The sequence below is a fragment of the Pseudorca crassidens genome, chromosome 10 (assembly GCF_039906515.1).
Source record: "Pseudorca crassidens isolate mPseCra1 chromosome 10, mPseCra1.hap1, whole genome shotgun sequence".
NCBI lineage: Eukaryota > Metazoa > Chordata > Mammalia > Artiodactyla > Delphinidae > Pseudorca > Pseudorca crassidens.
The window spans coordinates 66,957,864-66,975,867 of NC_090305.1; the positions used below are offsets into that span (position 1 = coordinate 66,957,864).

Below are 18,004 nucleotides of genomic sequence, written 5' to 3' on the forward strand. Positions count from 1 at the left end.
GCGGTACGCGGGCCTCTCACTGTTGTGGCCTCTCCGGTTGTGGAGCGCAGGCTCCGGACGCACAGGCTCATCGGCCATGGCTCACGGGCCCAGCCGCTCCGTGGCATGTGGGATCTTCCCGGACCGGAGCACGAACCCTTGTCCCCTGCATCGGCAGGCGGACTCCCCAGGCGGACTCCCAACCACTGTGCCACCAGGGAAGCCCATCCATATAAATTTTAAGATCAGCTTGTCAGTTTTTCCAGAAAGGTCTGCTGGATTTTGATAGTGATTGTGTTAAATTTATAAGTCAAATTGAGGAGATCATTTTTTAATTAATCTCATATTGTCTGATATTTTACTGGTGAAAACCTCTTCAACTGTCTTATGTGTCCTTTTGATAAGAACTATATAATTTTTGACCACTGCCTTGCTTTCTGGCATAAATTATTCAAGCTCATTTCATAATTGTTCTTGTCACAGCCAAGGAGTTCTGGTTCTTTCAGTGGAGTCAATATTTTGGTTCTTGGTACATTGCTATTGGGGATGTTACTGCTCCAAAGCCCTCTCAGTGCACAGAGCTAGGGTATATTTGAATATAAATAAATAGATACATACATAAGTAAATCCCCTATATACACACACATACACATTTATATCTATTTATTATTTATGTCATTGTATGTGTATATTTGTTTTCTTTTCTTTTCTTTTCTTTTTTCCGGTACGCGGGCCTCTCATTGTTGTGGCCTCTCCCGTTGTGGAGCACAGGCTCCGGACGCGCAGGCTCAGCGGCTGTGGCTCACGGGCCCAGCCACTCCGTGGCATGTGGGATCTTCCCCGACCGGGGCACGAACCCGTGTCCCCTGCATCGGCAGGCGGACTCTCAACCACTGCGCCACCAGGGAATCCCTGTGTGTGTATATTTGTATATTATATATGTATATACCTATATTAACATTCATGAGTAGTTCACACTGAATCCGCTAGTTCTAATCCAATACCGCAGAGTTCTTCCAGTTTTCTTCATTTCCATATTTGTTACTCCCTTCTTTGCAATGAGAAACCTGGCTTACATATTCTGTGATATACCTATATGTTTATATATTTTATATAAATAGATAGTTATAGCTGTGTCTGTATCTATACACTATATACTATATTAGTCTATATATATTTATGTATGGTAGGATTGGACTTTCCACCATCTCTGTGTCTATCAGAGACAGACTGTCTTCTTTCCTCATGTTCTAACTGGGACCCCAAGCGGTCAAGGAACATTCCCAAGATCATTCTATTAGTGATGGACACAGGCCTTGCTGAACACAGGCCTCCCCACCCCCTGATGGGTTTGATTGTTTCCTGTGATTCCACAGCAAGCATAGACCTGACTCCGAGTAGGAGGATGTCTTAGGTTGGCTGCCCTTGAAACAGACTCTGAGCTGCAGAGAGTTTGTTCCACAAACTTGTACAGCAAGTCTGTTAGAGAACATGCTCAGTAGACACAACTGTAAGGGGCAAAGGAGACAGAACTGGGCAGAAGGAGAAGCCAACCAAGGTTGGAAATGAGACCTCAGATCACCCTACAAGCAGATCTGGAGCTGGGGTAGCCCCCGAAGTTGACTCAAGTTGTGAGATGAGGAGCTGGCTTTTTTATCTCCACATCAGCCCACCATTGGCTATGGGCTGGCCCCTGGAACAGGGCATAGCCTGCATGGCCAGTTCCCTGTAGCTGAGGGCAGTTTCCAGTGAGAAGTGCAGCTATGAACTGTCAACAATTAATACAGCAGCTGAGGGATGGGTGCGTCAGCTCTGAAGAGGGGATGGGATAGAGCCCCACAGAATCCACTAGAGGCAAAGAAGTCTAGCCTGCAGGCAGTGATGTCAGACAAGTATTCAGCATCGCACAGGAGGTGGAGCTCAAGGAGCAGAATTAGAACAGGCAAGGACAGCTGGCATTTTGGCGCTAGAAACGGGTCCTGGGAACAGCTTACTGGGCATGAAGAGAGCACATGGTGTGAGAAGGTTCTGAGCTGGACCTTTTACTTCAGGCCTGTGTGTTTAGGGGCTGAATGGTCCAAGTAAAAAGAAATCGCAGGATCTCTCTGAGTTGCTTCCTTTCAGTTCATCAACTTCAAGTGGCAGTTGTGATTTAGTTATGTGTTGCTTTCCTCCTTGAGTATTGAACTTAAGACAGTTGATAAATTGACCTCATAGAAAAATATAAGTTCAAGGGAATTCCCTGGCTGTCCAGTGGTTAAGACTTGGGCTTGGGACTTCCCTGGTGGTGCAGTGGTTAAGAATCCATCTGCCAATGCAGGGAACACAGGTTTGATCCCTGGTCCGGGAAGATCCCACATGCCATGGAGCAACTACGCCTGCGTGCCACAATTACTGAGCCTGTGGTCCTAGAGTCCATGCTCCACAAGAGAAGCCCCCGCTCGCCGCAACAAGAGAAAGCCTGCACGCAGTAACCAAAACCCAACACAGCCAAAAAAAAAAAAAGACTCGGGCTTTAACTGCCGTGGACCCAAGTTCAATCCCTGGTTGGGGAACTAAGGTCCCACAAGCTGTGCAGTGTGGCAAAAAAATTCTGATTTTTACAATGGAGTCTTAGTCTGAGACTGGTTATGATCCTTGGATACTTCTACCAGCCACTTAAAGACAACATAAAATTGTGTTGATGCTACTCTGAGGTCAGCTCAGCCCACAGGTAAGTCCTAGAAGGAGGTACTTTTCTGTTCTAGTCAGGAGTCTTTGTCTTCTGTGGGATTTGTGCCTATTCTCCCCGTATCACATGGGGTTCACTTCCTTCTTGTGCTGAATCCACTTGTGTCTAATCCATTGACTATTCTCTCAGCCCCTCTCTGCATTAACTCTGTTCCATGGGAGAGCCCAGAGAACACTCCTTTTATCAAAGCAGTCAAGAATGCACTAGTAGGGACTTCCCTGGTGGCTCAGTGGTTAAGACTCCGCACTCCCAATGCAGGGGGCCCGGATTCAATGCCTGGTCAGGGAACTAGATCCCACATACATGCCGCAGCTAAGAGTTCTCATGCCACAACTAAGGAACCGGTGAGCTGCAACTAAGGAGCCCACCTGCCGCAACTAAGACCCAGCACAACCAAATTAATCAATCAATCAATTAATTTTTTTAAAAAAAGAAAAGAATGCACTGGTGAGGGGCTTCCCTGGTGGTCCAGTGGTTAAGACTCTGTGCTTCCAATGCAGGGGGTGTGGGTATGATCCCTGGTCAGGGAACTAAAAATCCGATATGTCTCGCAGAGTGGCCAAAAAAATGCACTGGTGAGAGAGACACCAGCATCAAGGAAAAACAGTGGTGACTGGTCTACGGAGGCTGGGGCTAACAGTAGGAGATGCTCTTAGACTATCAGCTTCATCATAGGTTGCAAAGATAATAGAGGTCAAGTGGTATAGCACTTAACTCTAAGAAGAAAAGTGAGCACAATTATTTTAATTAAAGAAATGCAGAAAGCTCTACAACTGGTTAATAGAAATGGGGTATAGTCATCATCTTACTTCACCTTCCCAGCAGCCCAGTGAAGCCATTTTACAGAGAAGCAAATCAATGCTGGGAAGGACCAATACCTTTGCCCAAGATCCACTGAAAGAGGCAGACCTGGACTCAACTGCATGGCCACCTGTCACCCAAGTCCAAGCATTAGCATCACACCATGCTGCTTATGGAAGACGTGTGAGACACAGTTCCAACCCCTCCAGTAGCTAACAGGTCTCTGGGAGACAGGATCAGTATGAACAGATTCAGAGGAGGAACAGAGATAATGTTTGTTGAAACTTGATTCTATGGGATTTTCATCAGAACTCAGAGGTTGGCACTTACCGCACGGACCTACTGTATGGAGCAGGTGGATTGGTCAGCACAAGGGGGTGCTGTGGTGCATCGCCCAAATTCCCCTTCTGGACCCAAGGTACTTATCTCACTAGCTGCCTGTGGGTTCTAATCACAGGACATAGAGCTTCTGAAATTCCATACCATGCTCAATGCTTGGCTTCATCATAGCACTAGTGCTCCTTTAAAATTGTGTGGTGGATCATCTTCTAACCTTGAACACTGACTGTAAACTCATTTTCTTCCTTTACTTTCTCAGAGAATTGCAGGTCAGCTACTTGCAAAAGTTCCTTTATCTTTGCCCTGGCATCTGCTTTGTTTCCCTTCAGGAAGCTCTCCTGCTCTGTGTCTGAACTGTAACCCAGAGTCATGATAAATACATTTATAGCATGTGCTATACTGAAAAAAACCCCAACAAATTAGCTTCCTCAAAAAATTAAACATAGAATTACCAAATAATTCAGCAATTTCACTTCTGGGTACATACCCAAAAGAATTGAAAGCAGGAAATCAAACAGATATTTGTACACCAATGTTCATAGCAGCATTATTCACAATAGCCAAAAAGTGGAAACAACCCAAATATCTATGAATGGATGAATAAATAAACAAAATATGGTTGGGATATTAATCAGCTATAAAAAGGAATGAAGTTCTGATAATGCTACAAATGGATGAACCGTGAACATATTATGCTAAGTGAAATTAGACACAAAATGACAAATATTATATGATTGCACTTATATGAGGTACCTTTAATAGACAAATTCATAGAGAAAAAAGTAGAATAGTGGTTTTACAATAGCCAAGACATGGAAACAACCTAAATGTCCATTGACAGATAACTAGATAAAGAAGATGTGGTATATATACACAATGGAATATTAGTCATTAAAAAGAATGAAATAATGCCATTTGCAGCAACATGGATGACTTAGAGATTATCATACTAAGCGAAGTATGTCAGAAAGAGAAAGACAAATACCATATGATATCACTTATACATGGAATCTAAAATACAACACAAATGAACACATCTACAAAACAAAAACAGACTCACAGATATAGAGAACAGACTTGTGGTTGCCAAGGTGGGTGGGAGGGAAGGGCTGGGAGTTTGGGATTAGTAGATGCAAACTATTGTATATAGGATGGGTAAACAACAAGGTCCTACTGTATAGCACGGGGAACTATATTCAATATCCTGTGAGAAACCATAGTAGAAAAGAGTATGAAAAAGAAAAAAAAAATATATATATATATAACTGAGTCACTTTGCTGTACAGCAGAAATTAACATTGTAAATCAACTATACTTCAATAATTTTTTTTTTTAAGTAGAATTGTGGTTACCAGGGCCTGGGGGAGAGGTGAGTGGAAGTTACTGTTTAATGGGTGCACAGTTTCAGTTTGAGATGATGAAAAAGTTCTGGAGATGGATAGTGGTGATGGTTGCACAACAATGTGAATGTACTTAATGCCACTGAACTATACACCTAAATACAGCACATGCTATAAATGTATTTTCTTCATAACCTTGGAACTGCAACTTTAGTTCATTTACAAGATAGAAAATGTCAGCTATATAATCCAGTTGCTAACACCAATCTTCTCTGTCATTAAATCAGATCAGATTTACCTATTGTCAGAAAACATCTGTTTATTTTTTACATCAAATAAATGTGTTAATACTTATTTCAAGGAACATGACAGTAACCACTAGGAAATAAATAAATCTTATAAATCAGATTATTAAAATCTATCTAGTTTAAAGTGATATAGTTCTTGGGCTTCCCTGGTGGCGCAGTGGGCTTCCCCAGTGGTTAAGAATGTGCCTGCCAATGCAGGGGACACGGGTTTCAGCCCTGGTCCAGGAAGATCCCCCATGCCACGGAGCAACTAAGCCCGTGTGCCACAACTACTGAAGCCCACGCGCCTAGAGTCTGTGCTCCACAACAAGAGAAGCCACCGCAATGAGAAGCCCATGCACCACAACGAAGAGTAGCCCCCCCTCGCCGCAACTAGAGAAAGCCCCCGTGCAGCAACGAAGACCCAATGCAGCCAAAAATAAATAAATAAATAAATAAAATAAAGTGATATAGATCTAATATAATTAAGTTATCCATTTTATAATCTTACTAAAAATAAGATAATACATCAATATATTGTTTCTTACTAATTTCTAATAATGCAATGTAATGTGTAGCTAAAATTATACATTACTTGTAAAACAAGGAGTATGATGAATGCATGGTTTCCCTGGGTAAAGAGTACATATGTGTATGTGGATGTGATTCAAATTCTAGTGTTTAGCTTTTTAAAAAAATTAATAAAAATCAAGTATAAAAACAGTAAATAACTCCATTATAGGAAATCTTTTCCTATTTAATGAAAGAGAAAAGTATTTACTGCTAAACACTAATTAAACTAGCACGTAATTTCATTTTTTTTTTGGTCGATAGAAAGTAGACAATATTTAACAATTTTTAGGGAGTTCCCTTGCTGTCCAGTGGTAGCACTCGGTGCTTTCACTGCCGTGGCCAGGGTTCAGTCCCTGGTCAGGGAAATAAGATCCCGCAAGCTACATGACGTGGCCGGAACAAAACCAATTTTTTTTTTTTTTTTTTTTTTTTTTTGCGGTACTCGGGCCTCTCACTGTTGTGGCCTCTCCCGTTGCGGAGCACAGGCTCCGGACGCGCAGGCTCAGTGGCCATGGCTCACGGGCCCAGCCGCTTCGCGGCATGTGGGATCTTCCCGGACCGGGGCACGAACCCGCCTGCATCGGCAGGCGGACTCTCAACCACTGCGCCACCAGGGAAACCCCAAAACCAATTTTTAAAACAATAAGGATTTACCATTATAACAAATACTTCATGATATGATTTTTTTTTTTTTTTTTTGGCTACGTTTTGGGTCTTCATTGCTGCGCGGGGGCTTTCTCTAGTTGCGGCGAACGGGGGCTACTTTCGCCACGGTGCTCGGGCTTCTCATTGAGGTGGCTTCTCTTGTTGCAGAGCACGGGATCTAGGCGAACGGGCTTCAGTAGTTGTGGCTCGCGGGCTCAGTAGTTGTGGCTCGCGGGCTCCAGAGCGCAGGCTCAGTAGCTGTGGCACACGGGCTTAGTTGCTCCGTGGCATATGGGATCTTCCCAGACCAGAGCTCAAACCCGTGTGCCCTGCATTGGCAGGTGGATTCTCAACCACTGTGCCACCAGGGAAGCCAATCATGATATGATTTGATAAAAATGATTTTAACTACCTAATCAAGTAATGCACAACAAATCTAAAATAAATCAGATAAAAGTTTTATCCCAGATATCTGGAAAGATTTAGTAGTCCCATGAAAACGTTCCAGGTATATTTAAAAGAATCACTGTCAATAGTCCATACTTTTTTCTTTCCGAGAATGATCATTTAAAGACCTGCTTACATTGTATACATATAGAAAGACATTTTTGGCATTCAGGACAGAATTTCTTTCTTATTTCTTATATTTCTTTCTAGCTTTTTAAAAATTGAAGTATAGTTTATCTACAAAATCTTGTTAATTTCAGGTGTACAACACAGTGATTCTGTTTTACATATATATATTCCTTTTCAGATTCTTTTCCCTTACAGGTTATTACAAAATATTGAATATAGTTCCCTGTGCTGTGCAGAAGGTCCTTGTTGGTTATTTTATATATAGTAGTGTGTATATGTCAATCCCAATCTCCCATTTTATCCCTCCGTCACCCTCCTTTCCCCTTTGGTAACCATAAGTTGGTTTTCTATGTCTGTGAGTCTCTTTCTGTTTTGTAAATAAGTTCACTTGTATCTTTTTTTTTTGGCCAAGCCACGTGGCATGTGTGATCCTAGTTCCCCGACCAGGGATTGAACCTGTGCCCCCTGCATTGGAAACTTGGAGTCTTAACCACTGGACCGCAAGGGAAGTCCCTGTATCATATTTTAGATTTCACATGTAAGTGATGTCATATGATATTTATCTTTCTCTTTCTGACTTACTTCACTTAGTATGATAATCTCTAGGTCCATCCATGTTTCTGCAAATGGCTTTATTTCATTCTTTTTTATGGCTGATACTCTTGCCTTTTTTGTTCTGCTCTCAAGTGATTATCTAACAAGAGCTAGGCATTCTTGGGCAATAGTCAGGGGATAGAAGAGGCAAAATTATTGAATAAAAATTGTCAATACTCCCACTGCCTCTATCATTTATCCGAATTCAAAACTTGGGGCAGAATGCCCTGGTCTTAATTTAACTTTACCCTTAACAGAAATGAGCCCAAGACAGGGAGAGACAGCAAGCCCTCTCCAAGAGTATAGAAGGGTAATGCCTTTTTCTTATAAAGGGACAGAGGGCTATTGGTGATCCAGGCCTAGACTTGGGCCAACCAATGTTAGAAAATTTATGGGCAATGAAGAACTGGAAACATGTATCAAAGCCCTAAGAAGGCCTTCTCATGCCCCAGTGGAATCAGATCCTGGTTTGAAGACCACACACACATCTTGGTCATAGTGGAGCTGGTGAAGTGATATTGCCTCTTCACTCTACCAGATTCAGAAGGACTTGGAGGTAAATCCCTCGGCCAGAAAAGGGAAGGACTATGACCTTTTAATGAGTAATTAATAATAATAATAATACCTTTTCTTAACTTATTCATAGGTTTTCATGAATATACTGTTACTTTTTATTATTTATGCTTAGTGCTCACACACACTGGTTTTCATGTTTTCTTGACATTAAAATTGACAAGAGATATCTTTTAATTCTTTTAATAGTTAGCCAAAATTTGATTTTCTCTTCAGAACTTTTTTGTTTGAAGATCTGTAATCATTTTGTGACTTTGTTTAAGTTCCTATATTGAGATCACCCCAGAACACTTTTTAAAGGAGCAATCTACCTAAACTGTTACACTTGGGAAATGGCTCAAGAGAAGCTAATTTATCAACATAATGAAATACCATGCAGTCAACAGAAATGGCAATGTTGAAGGCAAATGATGTGGTTGTGTACAATAGCATTTTAAAAAATTTTATTGGAGCATAATAGATTTACAATGTTGTATTAGTTTTAGGTGTACCACATAGTGATTTAGTTATACATATACATATATTCATTCTTTTTCATATTTTTTCCCATATAAGTTATTACAGAATATTGAGTATAGTTCCCCATGCTATACAGTAAGTCCTTATTGGTTATCTATTTTATATATAGTAGAGTGTGTATGTTAATTCCAAGCTTACAAAGCATCTTAAATGCAGAAACTAGAACACTGATATCAGTGAGTCAGGTTATGTTGGTTCAGAGCTGAATTGGAGAAATTTAACATATTAAGTGGAAGATATATGAGGAATTTTTGCCCTTAAATCATTTTCTTAATGTGGTCAAAATATGTGTTGTACAATAAAAATATGCAGTGAATGTTGAGAGCAGTGATCACTGTTAATGAGTAAACAAAAGTGTTCCTTGCAAATTAATTAGTAAGTAAAAGAACTTTCAAAGGGCAACGAGCTTAAGTTATAAAAGGGAGAGTTGGTTATAGAAAAACCTATTTGGCAAAAGGCTGCCAAAGAGACCCTAAAACATCTCTCCAGGGGGTAAATTCAAGAAAGGCCAAAGTAATAGGCTTATGGGGTAATGAACAAATCTGCAGAATGAAGGTCCAAGGACCTGTTGCTATTGATAAGCTTGAATATTTTGACATCCCCTCTCAAAGCAAGAAAACTAGCCAAGGCAAAGGGAAATGTAGTGTGTATAAACTCAACAACCACATATCAAATATGTGTAAACCTCTGCCTCTGTGTTTCAGCATTTGCCCCCCTCTCAAGTTTCTCCTCTTTCCTCTTTCCCTCCTTCCTGGGATCCTGGGTAAGGATGCTTGAATAGGGGGAATGGTTGGTCCTTGCTCATTAACCTATTTATCCCACTTGGATTTTGCCTCTGCTCTGTCAGCTCACTGGGATGTGCTGGCCAGTGAAGCTTACCTCAAGCTCCACTGCCTGGGAGTCTTCCTCAGCCACAGTTACTCTACAGCTCAGTTGCCTTGTTGGTTCTGATGTCATGTTGAATGTAGCACCATGTTGAATAGAGTACCACTGTGTGGTAGGGCCCTTTGGATGCAGCACTATGTTGGTGGTGGCAGCATGTTAGAGGAATTCCATGTTGGATAGAGTGCCACATTGGCAGCAGTGCCATGTTGGCTGTAGCACCATGTTGGCAGTGGCACCAAGTAGACGGGGGCATGTTGGTGGGCCATCTGTGATTACTGAGTGCTGCATGGGCTCTCTAAATGACTGCTCCAGGAAATCCAGAACAAGCTGTCTACTCTGGGATTTCTCATCCCACCCCAAAACTGTGGGTCCTTAATACACATACTGTCCTTGGAAGTTCAATCCAGAGAGAAGTGTGGAACTAGAGCCCCATCTCTGACTTCTTCCTGTCTTCCAAAAAATCGAAAGAAAGTAAAAATCACCCATCATTCCACCCTACATAGATAGCTGCTGATGATATTTGCATAATAATATTTTTATTTGTGTGTACATTTGAATGAAATGGTACACGTTATACATAATGTTTTATAATATTTTTATTTAGTAGTATATTTGTCAGTCTTCACTGTGTGTGTGTATGTGATCTTATTTATTTATTTTAATTTTTCTTGAAATATAATTGATTTACAATGTTGTATTAGTTTCACGTGTACAGCAAAGTGATTCACATATATATGTATATATATATTCTTTTTTAGATTCTTTTTCATTATAGTTTATTACAACATATTGAGTATAGTTCCCTGTGCCATACAGTCCTTGTTTTTTATCTATTTTACATATAGTGGTGTGTATATTTTATACTCTTTTTTTTTTTTTTTTTTTTTGCGGTACGCGGGCCTCTCACTGTTGTGGCCCCTCCCGTTGCGGAGCACAGGCTCTGGACGCGTAGGCTCAGCGGCCATGGCTCACGGGCCCAGCCGCTCCGCGGCATGTGAGATCTTTCCAGACTGGGGCACGAACCCGTGTCCCCTGCATCGGCATGCGGACTCTCAACCGCTGCGGAAGCCTCCTGGTGTGTATATTTTAATCCCAAACTCCAAATTTATCCCTCCCCTGCCTTTCCCCTTTGGTAACCATAAGTTTGTTTTCTATGTTTGTGAGTCTATTTCTGTTTTGTAAATTATCTTTATTTTTAATGGCTGTATACGCTTCCATAGTATAAATGTACAACTCATTTAATCAATTCCCCATTCATTTTGGGTGCTAACAATTGTCCACTCTTATATAAACAGTGGTGTAGATCCTTGCAGAGAAATCTCTGTTCATCACCACGATGTTTTCATTAGTAAATTTCCTAGAATTAGAATTTCTGGGTCAAGGGATAAACTAAAGTGATGCATGCTCACTGTAAAAATTCAAACAATACAGAAGTTTATATTGCTAATAGGTGTATACACTTTCAGCCTTTTTTCTCTGCAAGTCCACACACATATGTGTGCACACACACAGACACACATTTATAAAAGGTAAAATGGTATCATACTATGCATATTGTTCCACAGCTTGCTCTTTTATAAGAACTAGAGTAGATCATGAACATCCTCCTAGTCTATAAGTTTACCTCATTTTAAGTTGCAGAGTATTCCAGAATAAAGGTATATTTTGTAAGCCATTCCCCAGTGGACAGACATTTAAGTTGCTTACAGTTTTTCTCATAAATTGTGTGGCAATAAATATTCTTGTTTGTATAACTTTGCACATTGTGTGAGTAATTCTTTAGGATAAATTTCTAGAAGTGGATTTCTGGGTCAAAATGTGTTAGGAACATACTGAAGTTCAGTCTCAGCCTTGGTATTCTACCAAAATTTGATATTTGTGTTTGGTTTTAGCCAAATAGCAAAATGCCTATCTTTCCTGACCTCGTCATCCGTGATCACATGGTAGCCCTGGACATCAACAAGTCCATCTAGTCAACCAAGCTCCTGCTTCGGTTATTGACTGTGGTAGGTAGAATAATGTCCCTCCCCCAAAGATGTCCATTTCTCTCTTTTTTTTAAAATTTATTTTATTTATATATTTATTTACTTATTTATTTTTGGCTGCATTGGGTCTTCATTGCTGTGCACTGGCTTTCTCTAGTTGTGGCGAGCGGGGGCTACTCTTCATTGCGGTGCGAGGACTTCTCATTGCGGTGGCTTCTCTTGTTGCAGAGCATGGGCTCTAGGTGCTCGGGCTTCAGTAGTTGTGGCTCGTGGGCTCTATAGCACAGGCTCATTAGTTGTGGCACACGAACTTAGTTGCTCCGCGGCATGTGGGATCTTCCCGGACCAGGGCTCGAACCCCTGTCCCCTGCATTGGCAGGCAGATTCTTAGCCACTGTGCCACCAGGGAAGTCCAAAGATGTCCATTTCTAATACCTGAAACAGTGAATATGTTAGGTTACATGGCCAAGGGGGATCAAAGGTGCAGACAGAATCAAGTTTACTAATCAACTGATTTTAAAATAGATTATCCTGGATTATCCAGATGGGTACAAGATAATCACGAAGGTCCTTAAAAGTGAAAGAAGGAAACTGAAAAGAAGGGTCAGAGGGAGACCAGACTATGGAAGAACAGTCAGAGAGATGGCTTTGTAGATGGAGGAAAGGGGCCATGAGCCAAGGAATGTAGGCAACTTCTAGAAACTGGAAAAGGCAAGGAAATGGATTCTTCCCTATTGTCACCTTGATTTTAGCCCAACATCAGACTTCAAACTATAAAATAATAAATTTGTATTGTTTCAAGCTACTAAATTCGTGGTAATTTGTTACAGCAGCAATAGAAAACTAATACCGTGATCAAGAGATTTCTGGTCTAACAGAGCTAATCTGGTTAAGTAAGTATTTATAGGATGGAAAATCAATGAAGAAAATGTTTCATGAGTGTCCTTGACAATGGAACACACATGGTAAAGCTTGTGAGTGGTTTTGGAATCAGAGGCATACAGTGTTTTGTCTATACCTTTCAGATGTTTCTTCAGACAGTCCCTTTAGTGCAGCAGGATGTGTTGGTCAAAGACAGAGAATGGGCTGCTTTCATCATTTTTCTTCAGGCAAAGACATTACCTGACCTGTCAGAGATTTGGGAACTGTCTTCTCATACATATACAAGTTGAAATGGCAGCCATTAGGTGTTTAAGTACAACTATAACAAGAAGACTTATCACTATTTTTCAATAATAATACCAACACAGTAGGACTTACTAACAACCAGTTTTTGCTTACAATAAAAATAGTTTGCAGGAACCTGATAAAGAGAACTGAAACCAATTTAATTTCCTCTCTCTGGATTAAAAAAAGTACTGGGTCCAGGCATACTTTCCTGTCATTACACACTGAGAACAAGCAAAAATAACTTAGCTATTTGTTCCAACAAATACTTGCTCCTAGAAGACTATGAACTAACAAAAAGAGCTTACTTATCAAAACTAGCATTTTACTCATCGACACTTGCTTAAAGACTGCTGCCTCACTGTGCCTGCCAATCCAAAATTATTGTTATAAATTCTGCCTAATCTCGATCAGTTTCCTGCTTTGCAAGACCCTCCTTTAAACTACCCAGTTTGGGCCCTAAAGCCCTGTAAACATCCTTGCCTGACTTTCCCCTTCTGAGAAATGTTTATGACTTTGTCAATTTGGCATTCTCTTTAATGCTGTAAGTTTATTAAATTTAACTTAACTTGAACAGGTTTTCAGGGGGTCTTTTGGAGAGTCTTTTCCTGATAGAAGTAACCTTGAGAGTGCTAGTATACTTTTCATGAACGCTACTCTAAAGATTCTCCTATATTCTCACTCCAGGGAAGATACTGAAGTTGGTGTGTATGCAGTGGAAGCTGAGTATCACATGGATATTCATAAACAGTTTTATTTCCTTAAACGCAAGTCACCTTGCTCCACAGCAACAGTTCTAGGTCCAAAGTCAAAGGAATCTATTTATTAGAAATAAAAATATGTAAGTGAAAGTAGCAATGTTACATCTACTACTTAGTAGGTGTTTTCTTCAAGTAAAGCAAAACTCTTCAGTATGTGTGTTTGCTTCAGTGAAATTGTATCATCAACTTAGCCTCAAGTCCAGGAATTGAAGAAGAAGGAGATAAATCTTTACCCAGTCAGCTCACTATTAGAGAGGAAGGAAGCTTTAATAACTTGATGACAACATCACTGTCAGTTGAACACTTTACTGCAGAACCTACGGAAATAAATCTGGCTCCTCCACTCACCTTTGCTGACTATACTGAAAACGAATGACTGTTTAGTATCACAGAAGTACACGTAACAATCGAGCAGCCCATGTTACTTGGAAATTATGGTGCCCATAAGTATTAAAATGTAAAACTTAAAAAATTTGGCTACTAAAATAATTATAATTATTTATAAAAATAAATAATAATTACTATATAATAATAATTTTGAAATAATTTTTAAATAATTCTAATTAAAATTTGTATTTGAACAAAATGTGTTTATGGTATACCTCTGTTATACACAATTAAAATTGTTAAAGGTATCACCAAATTTTTATCCAAGAAGTTTGTACTAATGTAAAAAGTATGTACCAATATACATTTTTAAGGCTCTGGAGATGGACTACCTAATTGTCCTCCAGAAAACATGAGCCAGTTGATTCTGCAACACTGAAGAAGAATGTCCATTTATCTGTTGTTAAAGGAGAATTTTTCAAAAAAGTTATAATCGTGAACAGGAATAAATAATGGGCATTTATGAATTGCAAAGTCTTCATAGACATTAACTTGCCTGGTCCTTTTAGCATCCACGTAGTAGGGCAGGCAGTAACAGCTGCTGCCTCCATTTTACAAAGGCAGAGATTGAGCCTCAGAGAAGTGGCACCTAAGGTCACAGACTCTGAGTGGTAGCATGTGGACTTGGCATGGGGTTCTCAGACCCTGTGTTCCATTTTCATGTACCTGGCCACATATGTGACCACATTGTCTATGCTCCCAGCGTCTTTGGGAGCCTTCCAGTTCCTCCTTCAGACCCTCTCACCTTCTGCAGGAGAAGGCCAGGCACAGCCCTATAGCAAAGACAGTTTCTTCCACCCTTGCCATCTCCGCCCTTGCCATCATTCCCAAATTTAAGAACAATTCTTGTCCACTTGGGACTACCCTGGTGGTCCAGTGGGTAAGACTCCATGCTCCCAATGCAGAGGGCCTGGGTTCAATCCCTGGTCATGGAACTAGATCCTGCATGCATGCCGCAACTAAGAAGTCCACATGCTGCAACTAAAAGATCCCTCATGCTGCAACGAAGATCCCGCGTGCCTCAACTAAGACCCGGTGCAGCCAAAATAAATAAATAATAATAATAATAAAAGAACAATACTTGTCTACTCCACACACACTCAACTCTAGCATCCTAATGCTTTTTACAGCTTTTCTGGACAGAGCAGATTCTCCTTCAAGGGGTGTATAATAGGAAAATCCCACTTGTTTCTTAAAAGCCATTTAGTTATCAAATCACACAATCATGGCTGGCCTTTGAGGTAAGCCCCTTCCCTGCATGCAATACTCCCTCTTTTTTCTTCCAGCCGTTGCTGATACATTTCTGCAAATAGGGTGCCTCTCCCTTTATTGTTGGAAAGCTGAGCTGGTAAAAATGTCTTTCATCTGCTCATATAAAAATATCTTTCTAAATTAAATGTTATTTTTGTTAAGAAAAGCGAATTATATTTAACAGAAAAATTTTAAAATATTTTAAAATTTAAGGGGAAAAATCACTTCCAGTTTCATCCAGAAATAACCACTTTTGACATTTTAGTCTTTTTTTATTCATATATATGTGTGAATATCTCTGTATATGATATAATTTTCAACTGATATGTTAAGTAACTTTTCCACAACTGCTTTTATAGAATCACAGAATCTAGATTTAGAAGAAAACTCAAGGCCTTCAAGATCTTTCTTCCTGGTTTGAGGGCTTTGATTGGGTCTGCCTAGACACTGCTTGTATCCTCCAGGGACTGGAAGCCCAGTTTGTACTAAGAAAATCCATTTCTGGGTTGGAAAATTCTCATTCCGTTTTTGTCTCCTGAAATGACAGAATATGAATATGAATATGGTCCTATTTGGATTTCTCTTCTCAGATTGAATATCCCTGGTTTCCATGATTATTTCTTGCTTGACAGAATTTTCAGAGCCATTCTTGATGCTGGTCACCCTCCCCAGGGGAGTCTGTTCACTTATAACACTGCCTCCAGTCCCTGACATGAAGTCCCAAGTGCAGCCTGGCAGATGTGGTGTGCAGTGGGGCTGCTGCTTCCCTAACCCCAGACACTTGACCTCCAGTAACACTGCTCAGGATGGCACTATATTTTTAGCAGCTACTTTTACTGTAAGCTTTTGGGTTGGTCTTAAAAAGCCATCAGTCAGGATTAATTGGAGAAAGATAATGCCAGTCAGAATGCTGCCTTTTCAAATCCAAAATCTATTTTGGGGAGTGGAAAGGGAGCCTAACATTGGTTGGGGGGTGTGTGTGTGTGTGCGCGCGCGCGTGCACGCGTGTGTGTGCTTGTGTGTTTGTTCACCATCTATCAGATGCAATGCTGAACACATTCATATCTTTATTATTATTATAGTTATTGTTACTGTCATGGCAGTTTCAGTTGGTTGAGGTCCTACTGTGCACTAGACATACATTAATTTCATTTCACAGAGCCCCAGGATAATTAATTGTTGTTTTACACATGAGGAAAGGAAGGCAGGGAAATTGGACAACTTGTTCCAAGGTCCCACACCAGTAAGATGTTTACGCCCATGTTCTACCCCTATATCGTATTGTCTCAGAAAAGTGCAACCACTGATCAACAGTCAAGTTCAGAGTGAGACTCCCTGGAATTCCCTGGCAGTGCAGTGGCTAAAGACTATGTGCTTTCACTGCAGAGATCCTGCAAGCTGATAAATGATCAGATTTTTAATATAGTTCAAAGGTTAAAGTCCACTGAATTTCTTGACAGATTCAATGTGGGGTGTAAGAGGAGTGAAATACAAAACTAAGGATTTTAGCCTGAGCAATAGGGCTGAGATAAAGAAGGCTGTGGGTGGAGCACGTTTTGGGGTGGCATTTGAGCATTTAGGGGTTTTTTTGTTTTTTTTTAAATAAATAAATTTATTTATTAATTTTGGCTGTGTTGGGTCGTAGCTGCATGTGGGCTTTTCTCCAGCTGGAGCGAACGGGGGCTACTCTTCGTTGCGGTGTGCGGGCTTCTCATTGCGGTGGCTTCTCTTGTTGCGGATGGGCTCTAGGTGCGTGGGCTTCAGTAGTTGTGGCACATGGGCTCAGTAGTTGTGGCTTGTGGGCTCTAGAGCGCAGGCTCAGTAGTTGTGGCTCGTGGGCTTAGTTGCTCCACAGCATGTGGAATCTTCCTGGACCAGGGCTCGAACCCGCGTCCCCTGCATTGGCAGGCGGATTCTTAACCACTGTGCCACCAGGGAAGTCCGAGCATTTAGTTTTAAACATGCTGATTTGTAAGTATCTTAATAGACACTCAAGTGGAGATGCCAAGTTAGCAGTTAGCTATACAGGTATACCTTGTTTTATTACATTTTGCTTTTTGCACTTTGCAGATACTGAGCTTTTTACAAATTAAAGATTTATGGCAACGCTGCATTGAGCAAATCTATTGGTGTAATTTTTCTAACAGCATTTGCTCAACTTGCGTCTCTGTGTCACATTTTGGTAATTCTCACAATATTTAAAATTTTTTTGTTATTATTATACTTGTTATGGTGATCTGTGATCAGTGATCTTTGATGTTACTGTTGTGAAAGATTATAACTCACTGAAGGCTCAGATGATGGTTTGCATTTTTTAGTAATAAAATATTTTTTAATTAAGGTATGTACATTTGATAGACATAATGCTATTATACACTTATCAGACTACAGTGTAAACATAACTTTTATATGCACTGTGAAACTAAAAAATTCATATGACTCGCTTTATTGAGATATTCACTTTATTGCAGTGGTCTGGAATCAAACCCACAGTATCTCCAAGGTATGCCTGTACAGTTTTGGAGATCAGGAGAGCAGCCTAAGCTAGACATATAAAATTGAGAGTTGGCACATGGATGATGTTTAAAGCCACAAGGCTGGATGAGATCAC

General features: G+C 40.5%; 2 long non-coding RNA genes across 2 annotated transcripts in view; both read left to right on the forward strand.

Moving 5' to 3' along the window:
* Positions 1–825: 825 nt before the first annotated feature.
* On the forward strand, positions 826–9,279 carry LOC137232371 (uncharacterized). Its single transcript, XR_010947003.1, has 3 exons — positions 826–893; positions 3,536–3,929; positions 7,684–9,279. It is a non-coding gene; the product is annotated as an uncharacterized lncRNA (long non-coding RNA).
* A 2,379-nt stretch (positions 9,280–11,658) lies between these two features.
* LOC137232374 (uncharacterized) overlaps positions 11,659–18,004 on the forward strand; it is a 42,295-nt gene continuing 35,949 nt past the window's right edge. The window contains exon 1 of the long non-coding RNA XR_010947006.1: positions 11,659–11,848. This is a non-coding gene — a long non-coding RNA (uncharacterized lncRNA). The remainder of the gene's footprint in view (positions 11,849–18,004) is intronic.